Raw genomic sequence first — 17,768 nt, 5'->3', positions numbered from 1 at the left:
CTATTTTAACTAAATATCCTAACTAACTAGGTGCTAGGCTCAGGTGTTTCTACAAAGTTTTAGAATCACTATAATTGCCCTTTAAATACCAGTTGGCTCTATCCCAGTTTTATTGTACTCGGGGCCAATACCTGTATAAACTCAGTTTGTTTAGTATAAAGTTGATGTTTTAGCCACTGAATCATGTTACTTGATAAATTTTTTTTAATAAATAAAATTTTATATGAGTATAGAGCATGCTCAACATAAATTGTTAATTTGATTCCTCTATTACAGTGATTTATAATTTGGACTCCTTTGGCAGTCTGGTGAAGCCAAGGTATCCATTTGCAAAAAAAAAGTTTTAAAATTCTTAAAATAAGCAAATAAAATTATGAAGGATAATTTCTCCCCTCAACCATGTTCACTGAAATCTATCCATTGACCCCAAGTTAAGAATATCTTGTCTATAAATATAAAGAACAAAACAACCTGAAAAAGTATTAGAAATCATTCTCTTCTGCAGTTCTTAGCAGAGGCAATAGACTATGAGTAGGGTCTCTGCTATCCTTAAGATTTTTTGATGTTGGTTAATTTTGATGAATATTTTCTCTGTTGGTTTTAGTTTTAGATATAAAGAATGTTTTCTAGGAGGAATTGAGGAGAATAGATTGAAATATTTGGTTAATAGTAAATAAATATGATTTGTTATTGTTCTTTCATAAAAAATAAGATTATCTTGTCTACTGAGACTGAAAGAACATAGACCTGGGGGGGCAGGGGGCTATTAATCAAAATAACTGGCTTTAAAACAAATAGGGCAGGAAGAAAGCCAAGGAAAGTATCATCAAATGAATAAAGCTAACTTTAGAATCACTGGATGGATTTTCTAACTCCCATAGTCTCCCTGTTTTTTATCTGCCATTCCTGTAAGTCTATCCCATTGTTTAATTAGCAAGGATTTTACTAAGGTAAAGCTAACTGCCATTAGATTCCTAAAGGCAACTCTACCCAAGAGAAACACAGAATAAGAAGCACCGGGGGAATCTTTTTTTTTTTGGGGGGGGGAATAATTATTATTATCAACTACTCACTTATATAGTGCTTTAAGGTATTTAAAATGTTTTTCTCACAACATTATGAGATAGATAAGTGCAAGTATTATTCTCTCAACCTTTTGGATGAAGAAACAGGCTCAGATAGAAAATGGTTTTATTCAATGGCATCCAGCTATTGTCAAACTCTCAAGCTTATCTGGTATAAGGATATCCTCCATGTTCAGAAGTTTAAAGTTTTGGAGGAAACAACTACCTCTACTGAGAAAAATGAAAGTTACATGAGATCAAAACTAGGGCTATGAGCTTGCTAGTTACTGCTCTCTGATTGGAGGATTATGAATAAATGGCCATAAAGATCTGAAATGCCATTTTACAGAAAACTAATTAACCAAGGTGTTTTTTGAAAAGGAAATACTTTGAAAAAGGAAACTACTAAAGACAAGTGAAACTGGTTTAGTCACTGGAGTATAGAGGCAGAAGATGAGGTCAGAATTACATAACCAGGAGGCTTTTTTGTTGTATAGAATTCCCAGAACCAGTCAAAAAGAATATGTTTTGGAAACAATCAAAACTAGATGAGAAAATTGACAATGGAATGAACATTAGAGGAGGCATGGTGTTATAACAATATATTATCCAATAAATTGGAAATCAAACAAGCTCCTGGAAAACAAGAGGATAGCCAGCCTAGCTGAAGATTTTATGATGACTTCTGCAAGGAATTCATGTCAAGATTCATTTGGATCCTTGCATGCTCTTCTATGGAGAAGAAGAAAGGGTTTGAGCATGACTCACACCCACTTGAAAAACAGGATAAAATTCTATTTACAAAGGAATAGGTAATATGATATGACCTCTTAAGGCCGTTTCCAGATGTATGATTCTGTATCATAATTCTGAAGCTCCCTCTGGAGTTCTCCAAGTGAAAGACAAAGCACTTTACGCCTGTATCTACTGAAGTCATTCTAGGATACTCCTAATGATACAGTCACTCAGTCATATTAGTAGACAAATTACTTATAATAACTTTGTTCCTTTAATTTGACAGCTTTGTTAGTTTCCATTGGTTAAAGACCTTTATAACTAATGAGACTTAAATTCTCCTGCTTTACTGACTGCATTTCTCCAGAGTTTTAGCTATTTGAAAGTGACCTCAACGCTGAGTCTGAATGCAGATCAAAGCATTCTGTTTTCACTTTTTCAAAACCTATTTTCCTTTTAGTTCCGATTTATCCTTCCCAACAAGATTAATATGGAAATATGTTAAACTCAGTTGCACATATATAACATATTGGATTACTCACCAGTATGGGGAGGAAGGAGAGAAGAGAAGAAGGAAGAAACATGCAGAACTCAAAAGCTTACAAAAAGATAAATATTGAAAACTAGCTTTGCACGGAATTGAAAAAATAAAATAACATTCTAAAAAAAAAAAGAGTAAGTTTCCAGCAAAGACAACAACGGACATATAAAACGTTTGGAGCCAATACTATGGAATCTCAAAAGTTAAAGTGATTAAAGCCTTATGCTTCACCAATGAGAAATAATTCTGTCTCCTGCCTACCGACCTCAAGGACATGTATGTAACATATGGCGGCCCTCCAAGCAGAATTCTGGACTTGTAATCCAGAGGACCTTGAAACAGGCCGATGGTCACCGCGCGTTGGTCCTTTAGGCGACAGCATGTTGATGCTCCTTGTTAAGGGTAACAGACGACTTGGCAGCACAGGCGACTAGGCTGGTGACCCCACCTTAGTGACCATCATCAACGCCCACCCACTCCATTCCGGCTGTCCCGGCGCGGGAGACAGATCTGCAAGTTTCTTCCTCTGTCTCCACTTCGCGCAAAATTCCCTCCTGGCTGAGGGGCTCGCGGGCCAGGGACCCCCGGCCTGGCTAAGGGGAAGGGGCGCGCGGACCCTGCCCTCCTCCCTGGGCCTCGCGTCCCGTGCAGAGCAAAGCGCAGCCTTGCAAGCGCGGGGTTCTAGAGCCGCTGCGGCCGCCTCCTGCTTCATCCCTTGCGTCCAGCTGCCCCCGACCCACCCCGGCACCCCACGGACGCCTTCCTAGCCCGCTTCGCCGCTGGCTGCTTTGGGTTTTCAATTTTCCGCAAAGCACCTTTCTGTGTTGCGTGCGTGATGTGTGCATGCGGGTGTGTGGACACGCGTGGGTTAAGGCCCCGTGCCGGTGCCCACTTACGGTCCGCGGCGCGTGGTGCCCGGCCCGGCCCGGCTGTGCGGCGGCGGCGGCCCCCGAGCCCCGGCCCGGCGCGCTGAGCCCGGGCCGCCCGGCCGGCCGCTATTTATACCGCGCTTGTTTATCTCCCAGCTCCGCGCAGGGCCAGAGTTCAGGGCTCCGGGACGGGGCGACCTCGCGCGCCCAGCTGGTCCCCCGGGGCCCCGGGGTGACTCACGTGACTGACAGCGGGGGGGGGCGGGGAGCGCCCGGCCAAGCCACAATATCACTTAGTTCTGAAAACGTCCCCCTCCCCGTTGCCTTGGCTTGAATGGTACAGTCGGGGGGCGGGGGGCGGGGGGCGGGGGGAGGCGAACTTCCAAGTCACATTCTTTCCTCAGCTAGAAAGAGGAAAAACATGCGCTGAGCCAGCAGGCTGCGGTTTAAGGAGAGGGTGGGGTGTGTGTGTAGGTACCCTGACGCTTGTTGCTCTTCTGAGGCAAATGGAACCAGGACCTGACCCTCTCTTGTGTGATGGGGGGAGGTGGTTCATTTATTGTTTCAAGCTATGAAAGTTGTCTTGTTTGTTCTTGCATCCTTTCGATGCCTTCGGAGACCAGATGAGGAGGAGCCTCCCGGGATCTAGCCTTCTTCACTTCAGAATTGCAGTTCTATTAAGATGGACAGACATTAAGAAGTACCTTCTTTGCTCTCTTATACTTTGTTTCTTCCTTAAGGATATGATTTCTCTCTCATCACACTCAACTTGGATCAGCGTACAACATGGAAACAATGTAAAGACTGGCAAATTGCCTTCTGTGCGGGGAGGGGGGGAGAGAAGCAAAATTAGGGGGAAAATTGTAAAACAAAATAAATAAAATCTTTAATTTTAAAAAAAGCACCTTCTGCATTCAGAACCCTGAGAACCTCACAAAGAGCACATTGAGTCATACTCTTAATCTTTTATACTTCTAGGCATGTTGCATGTCACCAATGTGAATGCTGCTCCCAGACTTGCAGTTGGTAAGCCAGTTATAACGTTTCTAATTCTGGATGACTTTTTTTGGGGGGGAGGGTTTGCAAGACAATAGGATTAAGTGACTTATCCAAGGTCACACAACTAGGTCAAATTTGAACTCAGATCCTCCTGGATCCAGGGCCAGTGCTCTATCCACTATGCCACCTAGCTGCCCCTTTCTCCATGACTTGCCCACATCCATCCATAAAGTCTCTCAAAAGAGTGCTCCCAACATGTTAGCAGCCTCTCTCAGGGTCTTCTAAGATATGGAGATAGAGGGAAACTGGATCAGTACAGTGTTCTAGCTATCCCTGTTATTCTTAGCCTTCCACAAATAACCAACCAACCTTTTTCATCAATAATTGGTCCCTAGGATGAAAATCCATGATTTGCTTGGAGGGGAATGAAGGAAAGGTTCTTGGGCAGGAAGGAGGGAAAGATTCTTGGAGGAGGCACCTTATGAACTGGACTTTGCAAGATGTGCAAAGCCTGAAAGGCAAAAGGAACTGTCTGAGAAAAACCATGACCCTTTAAGGGAAAAACCCCAGAATTTTATGGTGGTGACAATTCATGTTGACTGAATCATAAATTATATGGAAGGTAAATGATACTGAAAAAGTAGGGGACTGCCAGATTTGGAGGAGGGGCCCTTGAAAGCCAGGCCAAGGAATTTGAACTTTGCTCAGTCATCAGTGACCTACGGAATCAAAGTTTATTGACAGGAAAGTAGCATAGACAGATTTTTTTGCATGAGGAAGCTAAATCTGAAGATATAACCAGAGAGAAGGAAAAACTACAGAAATGGGAAGACCTGCAAGGAGACTCATGAGCCCTACTAGATTGCACATAGAAATTTTTTTAAAAAATGGATCAGATCTTGCTATCTCTTTTACTTTATGTTTCTTCCTTAAGGATATGATTTCTCTCTCATCACATTCAATTTGGATCAATGTATATCATGGAAACAATGTAAAGACTGACAAATTGCCTTCTGTGGGGGGGGAGGGAAGTAAGATTAGGGGGGAAATTGTAAAACTCAAAATAAATAAAATCTTTAAAGAAATGCATCAGAGGGGCAGCTGGGTGGCTCAGTGGATAAAGCACTGGCCCTGGAGTCAGGACTACCTGGGTTCAAATCCAGTCTCAGACACTTAATAATTACCTAGCTGTGTGGCCTTGGGCAAGCCACTTAACCCCTTTTGCCTTGCAAAAACCTTAAAATAATGCATCAGAGGTAAAAGATGTAAAATTGACAGGACTTGGTAATTTTAAGGATGTGAGGAGTGAAGCAGAAAGCTCAAGTGCCCTTGTCTATTAAACAAGGTGAAGATGAAAGGTTTTCTTCATAGGTGAAACATGATACAATAACATGTTTTTCACACTAATAGAAAAGAATCACTCGAATTAAAATGCATCTGTTCTCTCCTCAATCTTCTGTGTCTCTCTCCCTTACTTTTCTGACATTCTGCCTTAGACAGCCTATGCTGTACCTCATCTGAAAAATAAAGTTAATAATTCTGACTTCACCTGCCTTATAGCTCTTGTAAAGATTAAATAAGACTGTGGATGGAAATCACTTTGCCTCCTGATCACATCCAAAGGTTGTTTAATGATGCCAGTGTAATAGCTCTAGACCCTCCCTTCCCAAGCCCCCGGTGGACCCCTCCTCTTGGAATTGCAAAGATGTTCACTTGTTTTCTTTCTCCCCTTTGCCATCCCCAGTCCTCACTTGTTTCTGTTAATGACACGACTGTTCCCCAAATACCCAGAGTTAATCTTAAATCCTCATTGACTTAGTCTCCCTCAGCCATCATCCCCTCCAATTACTTGTCAGGTCCTGTCTATTTGTTCTCTCTGATATTTCCTGTATCTATCCAATTCTTTCCTGGCAGCACCAGTTATGATAAATGAAATGTCATCATCTCCCTCCTGACCTCCTTAGTAGCTTTTTGGTTAATCTCTGCCTTCAGTCTCCCCACTACCTCATTTTATAGCCAATTACCAGTTAATCTTCCTAAGGTTCATGATCTTAAGGATCAGGTCACTCACATGTTACAAAGCCATTTTCTATTAAGTGGAGTTCTAATTCTGCTGTCAGCACAGACCTTCCAGACAAGTTGAATGTAGAGGAGATTATAGAGACAATTTATGCTTCAGGCAAGGTTGAACTAGATGGATTCTTCTCTGATTTCTGGCTTAAGACTAAGATTCTCATGTTTATATAATGTATTAGGTTTACAAAAGAATTTTCCCCACACCAACCTTATGAAACTGTCAGCCTTTAAGGCCTGTAATTATCCTGCTGTTCAGATGAGAAAACTAAGGGGAAATTATATGTCTGCGGTCAAGCAATTTCAAGCCATTTTGGACACATCTGTCATTTCTCTAGGACTAATTTTCCTCATTTGTAAAATGAAGGTGATTAGAGTATTTAAGATCCATTGCTAAATCTGACAGTGGCAGAAAGAGAAAGGAAACCCAGATCTTATGTCCCTTTCAATGCTACTGTTTCTCCTCCCCCTCATCTTCCTTCTTTTCCTCCTCTTTCTCCTCCTCCTGCTTCACCTCTTCTTTCTTCTCTTTCTCCTTCTTCTTCCTCTGCTTTCTCTTCTTTTCTACTATTACTGCTACTACTACTACTACTACTACTACTACTACTACTACTACTACTACTACTACTACTACTACTACTACTACTATTCTGCCTCTGGGAAAATAACCTGGAATTCAAGATCCTCTGTAATGTGGCTCCAGACTACCTTTCTAGTCTTATATTGTACCTTTTGCCACTATATTCAATACTGTCTCTGTGTCTACTCACATTACTCTCCATGCCTGAAATGAATTCCCACTTTACCTCTCTGCATCTTGGGCATCCCTTATTGCTTTTGTGATTCAAGTCAAGGGCTATTTTCTATATGAGACATTTCTTATTCCCCACCTCTGCCCTTAGCTGTTAATAAATTTCCTTTCTCCCCAGGTGAGTTACCCTTACACACTTGTGTATGTGTGTCTGTGTGTGTGTGTGAATGTATGTTCAAGGGAGAAAATGCACACACAAAGTTTCCCAAAAGCCTTGGTATTCTTGATTTTGGTGGGGTGGTAATGGTGTTAAGTGACTTGCCCAGAGTTACACAGCTATTAAGTTTCTGAGGTCAGATTTGAACTCAGGACCTCAGGTTGGCATTCTATACAGTGTGCCACTTAGCTGCCCAATTTTAAGCTTTAAGCAAACATTATCTGTAATGGGCATAAGCTAGAAGTCTTCCTATTAAGAATATACATGAAGCAAGAATACCCATTCTCAATATAGTTAACTATAGCAATAAGAGAAGAAAAATTTTTTAGCTTTAATAACTATCTTTTTATCTCTTGTCTCTAGAGATATCTGGTCCATGGTGGGTGTTAAGAAATGCTTTCGATTGACTAATGGATTGATGGATTAACCAAAAGCACAATGCCTTGCAAATGGTGCATTGAACTAAATTGAATTTAATCTGAAAAGTTTAAAACTGCTTTACAAATTCAAGGCAGTTTCATTATTAAAAGGAAAACATGAACAAAGGACATTAAAGGGGTAAATAAGGTAGAAGTCTCTGCTTGTAAGAGAAGACTTTCTCCTCCACTGCCCCAATACCTGCACAGCCTAGAGGTTAAGGAAAGAGATGGTTGGCCAGAAATGGTTTCTCAGTGAACCTTGGTTTATATAATTGATATAAATGCTCCATTTTTTTGCCTTGTTTCTTTCTTAACTGCCTTAATCACTGAATGGATATTGCCTCAGCCAAACAAACTTGTCAAAAAACTTAGCTGAAAAAGAGGAAGGTCTCTCACAGCATCTTGGGCTATTTCCAGTCATTCTGCCCCATAACTGACCATTAAACCCAGATGGCTACAGAAAAGAAAGTGAAGTGGTGACTTTACACAGCTCTCCCTCACTTAAATCTAATTCACTCTTACCATGGCATCACTTCTCTGATGCCATGGTCCTCTTTGAGAATGAAATACTGAAACATATGCTCTGCCTCATCAATAGATAGTTATTAAGTGCCCCTTATGTTCAGAGTATTTCATCAATTCTGGAGAAACAATAAAGGTTTAAAGCATGACCCCTGTTCAGAAAGGGTCAACAATTTAATGAGGAACTTAGATCATTTTTAAAATCAAATAGACCTTTGGACTGAGAGTTAGGGGCAACTATTTTTTCCTCTGCAACTGACTGGTGCCATTTTGGACACATCTATCATTTCTCTAGGACTTATTTTCCTCATTTGTAAAATGAAGGTGATTAGAGTATTTAAGATCCCTTGCTAAATCTGACATTGTGACTTGACATCATTCTTTTAACTGGGTTAAAGTTCATGACTTACATTAACCCTGCATTTAATGCTAATGTAAAGAGAATACTTTTGTGACCTTTCAAATAATCCTTGGATTCATAAATATGAGTTTTCCTGTATCTGGTTTCCCTTAAAGCACCTCTTTCCCCTTCACAGATAGCATAGCAGTTGCCATTTGTCCCAAGGGAATTGTCCTCAGATGCAGAGCTTACCCTGAGTGAGAATGCACCTGTGACATTACATAAAGCATGTTAGCCAATGTAATTATTGTTAATTCCATCATAAAATAAATAGTTGCAATCCACTTGTTATCTAGTTACTAATACCTATTAAGCAATGATGGAGAAGTTAGAAGCTCTTAGAAACTAGAATTGATTGGGGCAGCTAGGTGGCCTAGTAGATAGAGCACCGACCCTGGAGTCAGGAGTACCTGAGTTCAAATTCAGCCTCAGATACTTAATAATTACCTAGCTGTGTGGCCTTGGGCAAGCCACTTAACCCCATTGCCTTGCAAAAACCTCAAAGAAAAAAGGAAAAAAAAGAAACTAGAATTGATAGATCAAAGAAATCTGGCTTCTTAGCGAGATCACATCCATGACAACCCTCCACAGTCAAAGTTCTAGAATCAGTCAAGCGCATCATGAAAAAACATGGCTCAATAATCTGAGAGCTTACACTGAACCCACATCTATAAAATGAAGTAATCATAGACAAGAAAGACATTAAAAATTACATATTGAATTTATTCTTAAAAAGAAAAGCAATATAGGAAAGTAGTTCTGTCAGTTAGTTTTGTCAGTCCTATTATATTTGTAAATTGTTATGTTGTTGGAATTTGTTGTTGGAGCTTTTCAATGCCATCACTGAACAAAATGCAGTCACTTAACAAAATGAAAAAAAAAATCTTAATTGTTAAAAAAACTTCAAAAGATAATCAATCAATCATACATATTATTAGTGTTTACCTCACAGGATTGTTGTGGGAATCAAAAAAAAAAAACATGATTCCTTATGAGACAAAATTAAATGTGATTGGGCTTTGACCAGTTATTAAACTCATCAAAGGAATGGAGATCTGGGAGGGTGTTATAAAATAATATCAAATCAAAAGAATTAGCATCCTTCATTACAGAATGAAGAATATTTAACAAGTGACTGAGATCAAAGTTTACAAAAATGATAAAATTACACATAGAGAAAAAATACACTTTCCAAATCTAGCTCCATGTAGAAACTGATAGGGCTTTTGCACTGAGAATGAGATTAATTGCATACCAATAAAAACTACTCTTATTTTATCAGACAGGTAGTAAGTACAAGGATACTGTTCCCGCAAAAGGAAGCAACAGTCAGAAATATAGGAAGCTTCCCAAAAGGTTGAGGTAAATCATGTAGGATAGATATATAGCAGGCTATTGAAGAATATAGTTGGTCTTGAGGCTGCATTCCTAAACTGCTTTGAACCTGGCCAGTTTCAGGGGCAATGATGCACCTTACAAGTTTCTCTTGGGCTCACTTTCAGAGATAGATAATTGGGCCATGCTCTAGTCCACTGTAGTGGTTTTCGTGTTCTATTCAATTTAATAAACATTTATAAAGGAACCAGGTATTTTGGAGTTTTTAAAATTCAGTTTTATTTTATTTTCAGTTCCAAATTCTCTCCTTCCCCCATCAGCCTCTCTTACTCATTGAGAAGGAAAGGAAAAAAAATACAAATTCATATAGCCATGTTGTTTTTCTCTGATAGACTATAAATTCTTTGAGGGTAAGGGCATATGCAAAATATAAGCATAATATGTACAAAGTCATTTCAGGGTGAGAACAGCATGAAAAAATTAAAAGAAACCTCTTGAAGGTATTAACACATGAGATAAACTATGAAGGGAACAGGATGCCAAGAGGTGAACAACAAGAGGAAGAACATCCTAGACTTGGTGGATAAAACCTGTGTATATGAACAGACATAGGAATTGGAAAACAAAGCAAGGGAACCAGTGTGACTAGAATTGGGTCAATGTCCCCAATTAGGAAAGCTAGGTTGGGGGCATCTAAGTGCCATAGTAGGTACAGCACCTGCCCTGGATTCAGGAAGACCTGAGTTTAAATCTGATCTCAAACACAATTTAATAATTGCCTAGCTGTGTGACCTTGAGAAAGTCACTTAACTCCATCGCCTTACAAAAAAAAAAAAGGAAAGCTAGGTTGGACTCAGTTTGGGAAGGACTTTATATGCCAAAGGTATTTGTATTGTGAAATTCTTTCCCAGAGACAATAGGGAGTCACTGAATTTCATAGAGAAGAGAAATACCGTGATTAGACTTGTGCTTTAAGCTGTCCTTGGGAAGACACAGAGAAAATGAATTAAAGAAAGGAAATTAAGGGTCTTTTAGAAGGCAATTTGTAATGCTCCAGTTCGGAGATAATGAGAGTTTTTAAAAGCAGTCACTGAAGAGTCATTCCTCACGTTCATTGTGTTCCATTCTAATTTATTATAAAAACTTCTTACTTTGGAAGACCTTTATTCTAAAGCATGAATTCTTGATGTTTTGGGATTATGGACACCTTTATAGCCTGGGAAAACCTATAGAACCTACCTCAGAATCATGTTTTTAAAATTATTAAAATAAAGTGAACAGAATTTCAAAGGAAAGTAGTTATATTGAAACAATATCTTTTTTTTTCCCTAGCCAAGTTCACAAACTTCTGGAGCCAATGGATTATAGGCTACAGGATTCCCCACTCCACCCCACTCCTTCTAAAGAAACGCCAATAAAAAAAGATAAAAATTTCCTGGGAGTCTTTTTTCTTTCTGACTTTTGTAAAATCCTGATTTTAATGAAGGACTGACTAGCACCTCCACCTTACTTAGGGGTCATAGGGAAGAGTCAGTGAAGTTCTATAGAATGAAAGATGCCTAAGTTTGTAAGAGTCATCAGAAGAGCCCTGGAATTTACTGGTAGGGAGCTCACATTGAGTGAATGGTTGAAGCCAGACAACTAGGAATAAGGAAAAATATGTGAAATGAGAGAAAAGAGGGGAAGGGTCAGCAAACAGTAAGAGAAGCCAGCCTTGGTTTAGTTAAGCTCAAAAGCAAGCAATTAATAAATGAAAAGAATAAAAGCCACTTCAAAAAAGTTCTGTGTGTAAGAGATCAAGAGAGTTTTGGCATCTAAAGGGACTTTCTAAAGTGCAGTTTGACCTAAAATCAAGTGCAAATCCTAGAGAACATAGACAGAAAGAAGCTAGGGTCCCAAGATTCACTTGAGTGGAGAGAAAGATCAGCAGTGGATTGATCCAGAGCAAAATGTCCCCCCTGGGATTTCACTATATGGTCATAGTTCATAGCTTTACACCTAGAAAGGATCTGAGAGGTTATCTAATCCAACCCCTACATTTTATTTATTTATTTATCTATTTATTTACTTATTTATTTTTGGATTTTTCAAGGCAATCGGGTTAAGTGGCTTGCCCAAGGCCACACAGCTAGGTAATTATTAAGTGTCTGAGGCCAGATTTGAACTCAGGTACTCCTGACTTCAAGGCCAATGCTCTGTCCACTGCGCCACCTAGCCATCCCATAACCCCTACATTTTATAGAAGAAAGAAATGGGGTCAGAAAAGTTGTGATTGCTCAGGTGGTAAGAAGCCCAGCTATAATCAGAACCCATCTTCCCAGGTCTAAGTCCTGGGCTCAATCCACTACCCCAAAGACATGGTTGATATTTTCCCATTATATATAGCCTCCATTTTTTTCAGCGTACTGGGCTTAGCCTTGGAATGAGACCTATCATTCCTCACACTGGGCAGTCTTCCTATCAATGAGTCAGCTAGATGGTACAGTGGATAGATAGTTTTGGATCTGGAGTTGGGAAGACCTGAATTCAAAAACTGACCTTAGAATTTACTAGCTGTGTGATTCTGGGCAAGTCATTTAATCTCTGTCTACCTCAGTATCTGTATCAGGGTACTTACTTCTCAAAGTTATTGTGAAAATGATGAAATCACAAGTGCTGTCCCACAAGCATATAGATATTCACGTAGGGACTTCCCAGGTGAGGAAACTTCATCTCCCAATATAAACATGTATCTGCTTTGTATTGGGTACTGTCTTAGAGAGTCTGAGAAACTTCCTACCTATGTGACCCTGGGCAAGTCACTTAACCCTGTTTGCCTCAGTTTCCTCACCTGTAAAAGGAGTTAGAGAAGGAAATATCAAACAACTCCAGTATCTCTGCCCAGAAAACCCACAATGTGATCATGAAGAATCAGACATGACTGAAATGACTGACCAAGAACAGTTGTATGTATGCACACACATATGTGTATTATATATCTACATAGATATAGCTATAGATATAGCTATAGATATAGATATAGATATAGATATAGATGATATAGATATAGATGATATAAATATAGATATAGATATAGATTAGATATAGATATAGATTAGATTAGATATAGATATAGATTCACACACAGTGTGACACATCCATATATCACAGAGATTTGAAGAGGAGGTTGGGAATATAATCCAACCCATATAACAAAGGAATCCCCCTGATAATACTTAAGAGATAGAGAAGTGATTGATAGATAAAAAACTTCTTTGGTCTAAATCTGTGATTTTATTTTCTCAACCACCTGTGGTCTCAGCTTTCTATTCTATAAAATGAGGAGGTTGGATTGGATAACCCCTGAGGTTTTCTATAAATGTTTGAGATTAAGCAATAGAGATAAAGATTTGTACTTCCTAGTTCTGAATCTTTCAGGTACATTCTTGTTCTGAATCTTTTAGATACAATTACTTTCCCAGCCTGAATAATCTTGATAATGGTCACAGACAATGCTGTTTTCATAAGCTGGAAATACTTTATTTTCTTTGAATGTTTACATGCTTATAGTTGAATGGTTATTATGTTTGAGTATCATTGTTTGCAGTCAACTTGAATGCTTTTCTAAAACACTGGAAGATTGTTGTCTTTGTCAGTTTTGCCCAGAAATAAGGAATGCAAAGGGGCACTGGGGAACTCAAGGCATTCTCAAAGTGAATGAGATAAATGAGAACATTTGGCCAAAGAAGAGATGAACAACAACTTAGAATAGATAAGAACAAAATTTGAAAGAATTTTTTCTTAAATATATTTACACATCTAAGAACTGTTTAATTTAAATTTAGCTACCCCTCACCCTGGGTAGGAATGTACTGAGAGCACCGGATTTCCTGTGTTGTGGAAAACATGAAGAAAATAATAAATAAGGGAAAGGAGTTGGGTCAGAACAGGAAGTTTTGGAAGATTCTGGCCAAACATATCTCTGATGATGCAGGGTAAGCGGCAGCATGGAATAGCCACTCCTTTTTTCTTCAGTCAGTGGAGAAAGCTAAGATTTAGACAGCAGACTGCAATAGTAGCCGCAACCACTACCATCAAATTAGATATGATGCCATCATGATATTGTTATTCACATGTAGGTTTAAGCACAAACAAGTCAGACTATCTACAAATATTCAGACAGGACCTGTCCAAAGAAAAGGAACAGTTTTACTTGATCAATAATTAAGCTGATATTTTTTTCTTGCCATTAGAAAACTTAATACATTCAAAATATATTAGATTTTTAAAAACTTTTTCTTTATTTAAAAATAATGAAATAATTATTTCTTTTAAAAGATACTTTTATTAACTTTTAAAAATTCTTCGTTTTATCACACCTCTCAGACTGGCCAATATGACCAGAAAGGACAATGATCAATGCTGGAAAGGATGTGGGAAATCTGGAACACTAATGCATTGTTCATGGAGCTGTGAACTCATCCAGCCTTTCTGGAGAGCAATTTGGAATTACTCTCAAAAGGCAACAAAAATGTGTGTACCCTTTGATCCACCAATACCACTATCCAAGTATCTTCAGGATCTATAGCCTGAAGAAATTATGAAAAAGGATTAAAAACATCACTTGTACAAAAATATTCATAGCAGCCTTGTTTGTTGTGGCAAAGAATTGGAAATAGAATGAATGTCCTTCAAATGGGAAATGGCTTAACAAACTGTGGTATATGTATGTGATTGAAACACTTGTTCTACTAGAAACCAGGAAGGATGGAAATTCAGGGAAGCCTGGAAGGATTTTCATGAACTGATGCTGAGTGAAATGAAAAGAACCTCGTACACCCTAACAACAACATGGGGGTGATGATCAACCTTAATGGACTTGCTCATTCCATCAGTACAACAATCAGGCACAATTTTGGGGTACCTGCAATGGAGATACCATCTGTATCCAGAGAAAGAATTGTGGAGTTCGAACAAAGACCAAAGAGTATTACCTTTAATTTAAAAAAAAACCCTTTATCTTATTATGTAATCTTGCTATCTCTTATATTTTTTTTTCTTCTTAAGGATATGATTTCTCTCTCAACACATTCAATTTAGATTAATGTATAGCATGGAAGCAATGTAAAGACTAACAGACTACCTTCTGAGGGGGGAGGGAAGCAAGATTGGGGGGAAATTGTAAAATTCAAAATAAATAAAATCTTTTTAAAAAATAAAAAAAATTCATTGTTTTAGTTTTAGGGGTTTTTTTAGTTTTTAGGTTTTTTGCAAGGCAAATGGGGTTAAGTGGCTTGCCCAAGGCCACACAGCTAGGTAATTATTAAGTGTCTGAGGCCAGATTTGAACCCAGGTACTCCTGACTCCAGGGCCGGTGCTTTATCCACTGTGCCACCTAGCTGCCCCCATTGTTTAAAAAAAAAATCAATAAAAATGTTTTCCACTGTTATTTCTAAAATTGAAAACGAATTTTGTTCAGTTAGATAAATCTCAATCTTGCATTTGTATTTTCTTCCTTTCCTTTTTTTTCCTTCCTTTCTTCCTTCCATCTATCCTTACAACAACTTCATAAGATAGGAACTATTATCATCCCACTTTACATATGAGAAAACAATGCAGAGAAACAAAGTGACTTGTTCAAAATCACACAGAAGTAAGTTTTGAACTCAGGTCTTCTTGATTCTGAGTTAAATACTATATCCATTATACAACTATCTCTGACTTCCTTCATGGATCAGTCATAATAAAGAGAATTCTAGAAATTTGATTGTTGAATTAGTTCAAAATCTGTGCCCACAGTTAAGATACCACATGATTTTTTTACCTTCTTGGAGTGTGGAAGTGGGGCTTTCCTAGATTTCTGGAATTATGAAATTCCTTTGAATATTTGTTTCACTCCGTAAGTCTTCAAATCTGTTGGAGTAAATGAAATGCTAGCCTCTGGCCTGAAAGTGTGGACATTTGCTCAATGTATTTATTGCTCCTCCCCACACACTCAGCCAATGATTGATCTGGTGCTTACTTTTTCTCTTTTTTCTTTTTCAGTGGCAATTAGGGTTAAGGATTTGCCCAGGGACACTGGCGTTTTATTTTTTCACTGCTAATATTCTACCTAGCTGTGTATGGTGTAGGGAAGTAGTGGGAAGCAGAGGTGATTATTATTTTAAAAATTCCAGGGGCAGCTAGGTGACATAGTGGACAGAACACCAGCCCTGGAGTCGACCTGACTTCAAATCTGGCCTCAGACACTTAATAATTGCCTAGCTGTGTGACCTTGGACAAGTCACTTAACCCTACTGCCTTAAATAAATACAAAAAAATTTTGGAAAAAAAATTAAATAAGTAGTAGTTAAAGGATGGGTAGTTTTCAAAGGAATTGCAAATGATCAAACCAACTGCAAATCCATTTCAGGGATGAGGAACTTTTTTCCTTCTAAGGGCCATTTGGATATTTATAACATCATTCGTGGACTATTTTTGGTCAAACATTTAATTCACCCCTGAATTCACCCCCCAAAATTTACTAGATTTATTGACTTTAGAGTCCCCAAATGAGGTTGCCTTGGCAATGCCAGACCAACAATAGCCTGGGTGGGAAGTTCCCTGCCCCTACATTATATGAAGGATTATTTCAAATTGCTTATAAGAAAAATTCACCTTAAAAGAAAAACTCATATTTGACCCAGAGCACCCATTTTGGGGGATATATTCTCAAAGTAGTCAAATACATAAAGGTACTATTTATAACAATATATTAATAACACCATTTTTTGTGATAACAAAAAACTAAAAACAGAGGAGATACCAATTGTTTAGGAAATGGTTTAAGAAATTGTATGGATGTAGTAAAATATATATAGTGTCACAAAAAGTAATGAATATTAAGAAATAACTTCTTAAACACATACATCCTTTCACCAAACATAAAATCAATAATGTGTAAAGTTGCATTACTACTAGTCAAAATCATTCCTTTAATTTTTATTTCCTTAGGTTTTTTTAGCGTTGTACATTATAAAGAATTTAGTGGAAAATATACTAGGAATTCGTATGATATAACTAAACACAGTTTGCCAATTTTTTAAAAATTCACCTTAGGAGGCAGCTAGGTGGCATAGTAGATAGAGCACTGGCCCTGGATTCAGGAGGGCCTGAGGTCAAATTCGGTCTCAGACATTTAATATTTGCCTAGCTGTATGACCTTGGACAAGTCACTTAACCATATTGCCTTAAATAAATAAATTTTTTTTAAAAATTCACCTCAGTGCTCCATTGCATTGGGCATATGCTCACTTTCCTAAATGTCTTCTAGTGGTTGCAATGACCATGAATTACAATTTTCTACCAATATCTTAAGAACTTTCTTGAGGATTAAAAAAATATTTTGTAACTTCAGCTCTGGAGGTTTGAACTTAAAACATTTGATAAAAATATTTCAATTTATCAATCAAAATTATCTACCTTGAAATCTTCCCTTCTAATATTTTCCTCACTCCTTTTGTTCCTCTTAAACAGCCTTTTAACTCTTATTTCTTCATTGAATTCCTTGGACGCACTTGAACATTCAGTGGATTTCCTTGGAACACTAAAAAGTATAGAGACATTTTTTCAGCTTTTGATTTCAAATTTAAGCTTGACTATTATTATTTTCTTAGGCTGAGAATTATATTGAATGTCATCATATATGTACTCACATAGGGGCTTGTGAGAGGCAGTTTGAAGTGGAAAATCAGAGGGTTCTTTGAAATTTTCTGGGGTGTAAGGTGTGTTTAGGGAAAACTAGCAACTCTTTGAGAACTGATGAACCCTTTTCCAGGCTGCTTGCTACTTTTGATGTCCATCTGATCCACCTTAGAAACCTATG

The 17,768-nt window shown here is 38.2% G+C and overlaps 1 protein-coding gene across 1 annotated transcript in view; it reads left to right on the top strand.

Moving 5' to 3' along the window:
* The window catches only part of CCDC152 (coiled-coil domain containing 152), a 101,146-nt gene extending 89,811 nt beyond the window's left edge, over positions 1-11,335 (top strand). The window contains exon 10 of the transcript XR_012472765.1: positions 11,258-11,335. The gene's annotated coding sequence lies outside the window, so the exon portion shown is untranslated. The remainder of the gene's footprint in view (positions 1-11,257) is intronic.
* The last annotated feature ends 6,433 nt before the right edge of the window (positions 11,336-17,768 follow it).

This window comes from Macrotis lagotis, chromosome X (genome assembly GCF_037893015.1).
Source record: "Macrotis lagotis isolate mMagLag1 chromosome X, bilby.v1.9.chrom.fasta, whole genome shotgun sequence".
In the NCBI taxonomy this organism is placed as follows: domain Eukaryota; kingdom Metazoa; phylum Chordata; class Mammalia; order Peramelemorphia; family Peramelidae; genus Macrotis; species Macrotis lagotis.
This window is presented reverse-complemented; position numbering and strand designations above follow the sequence as displayed.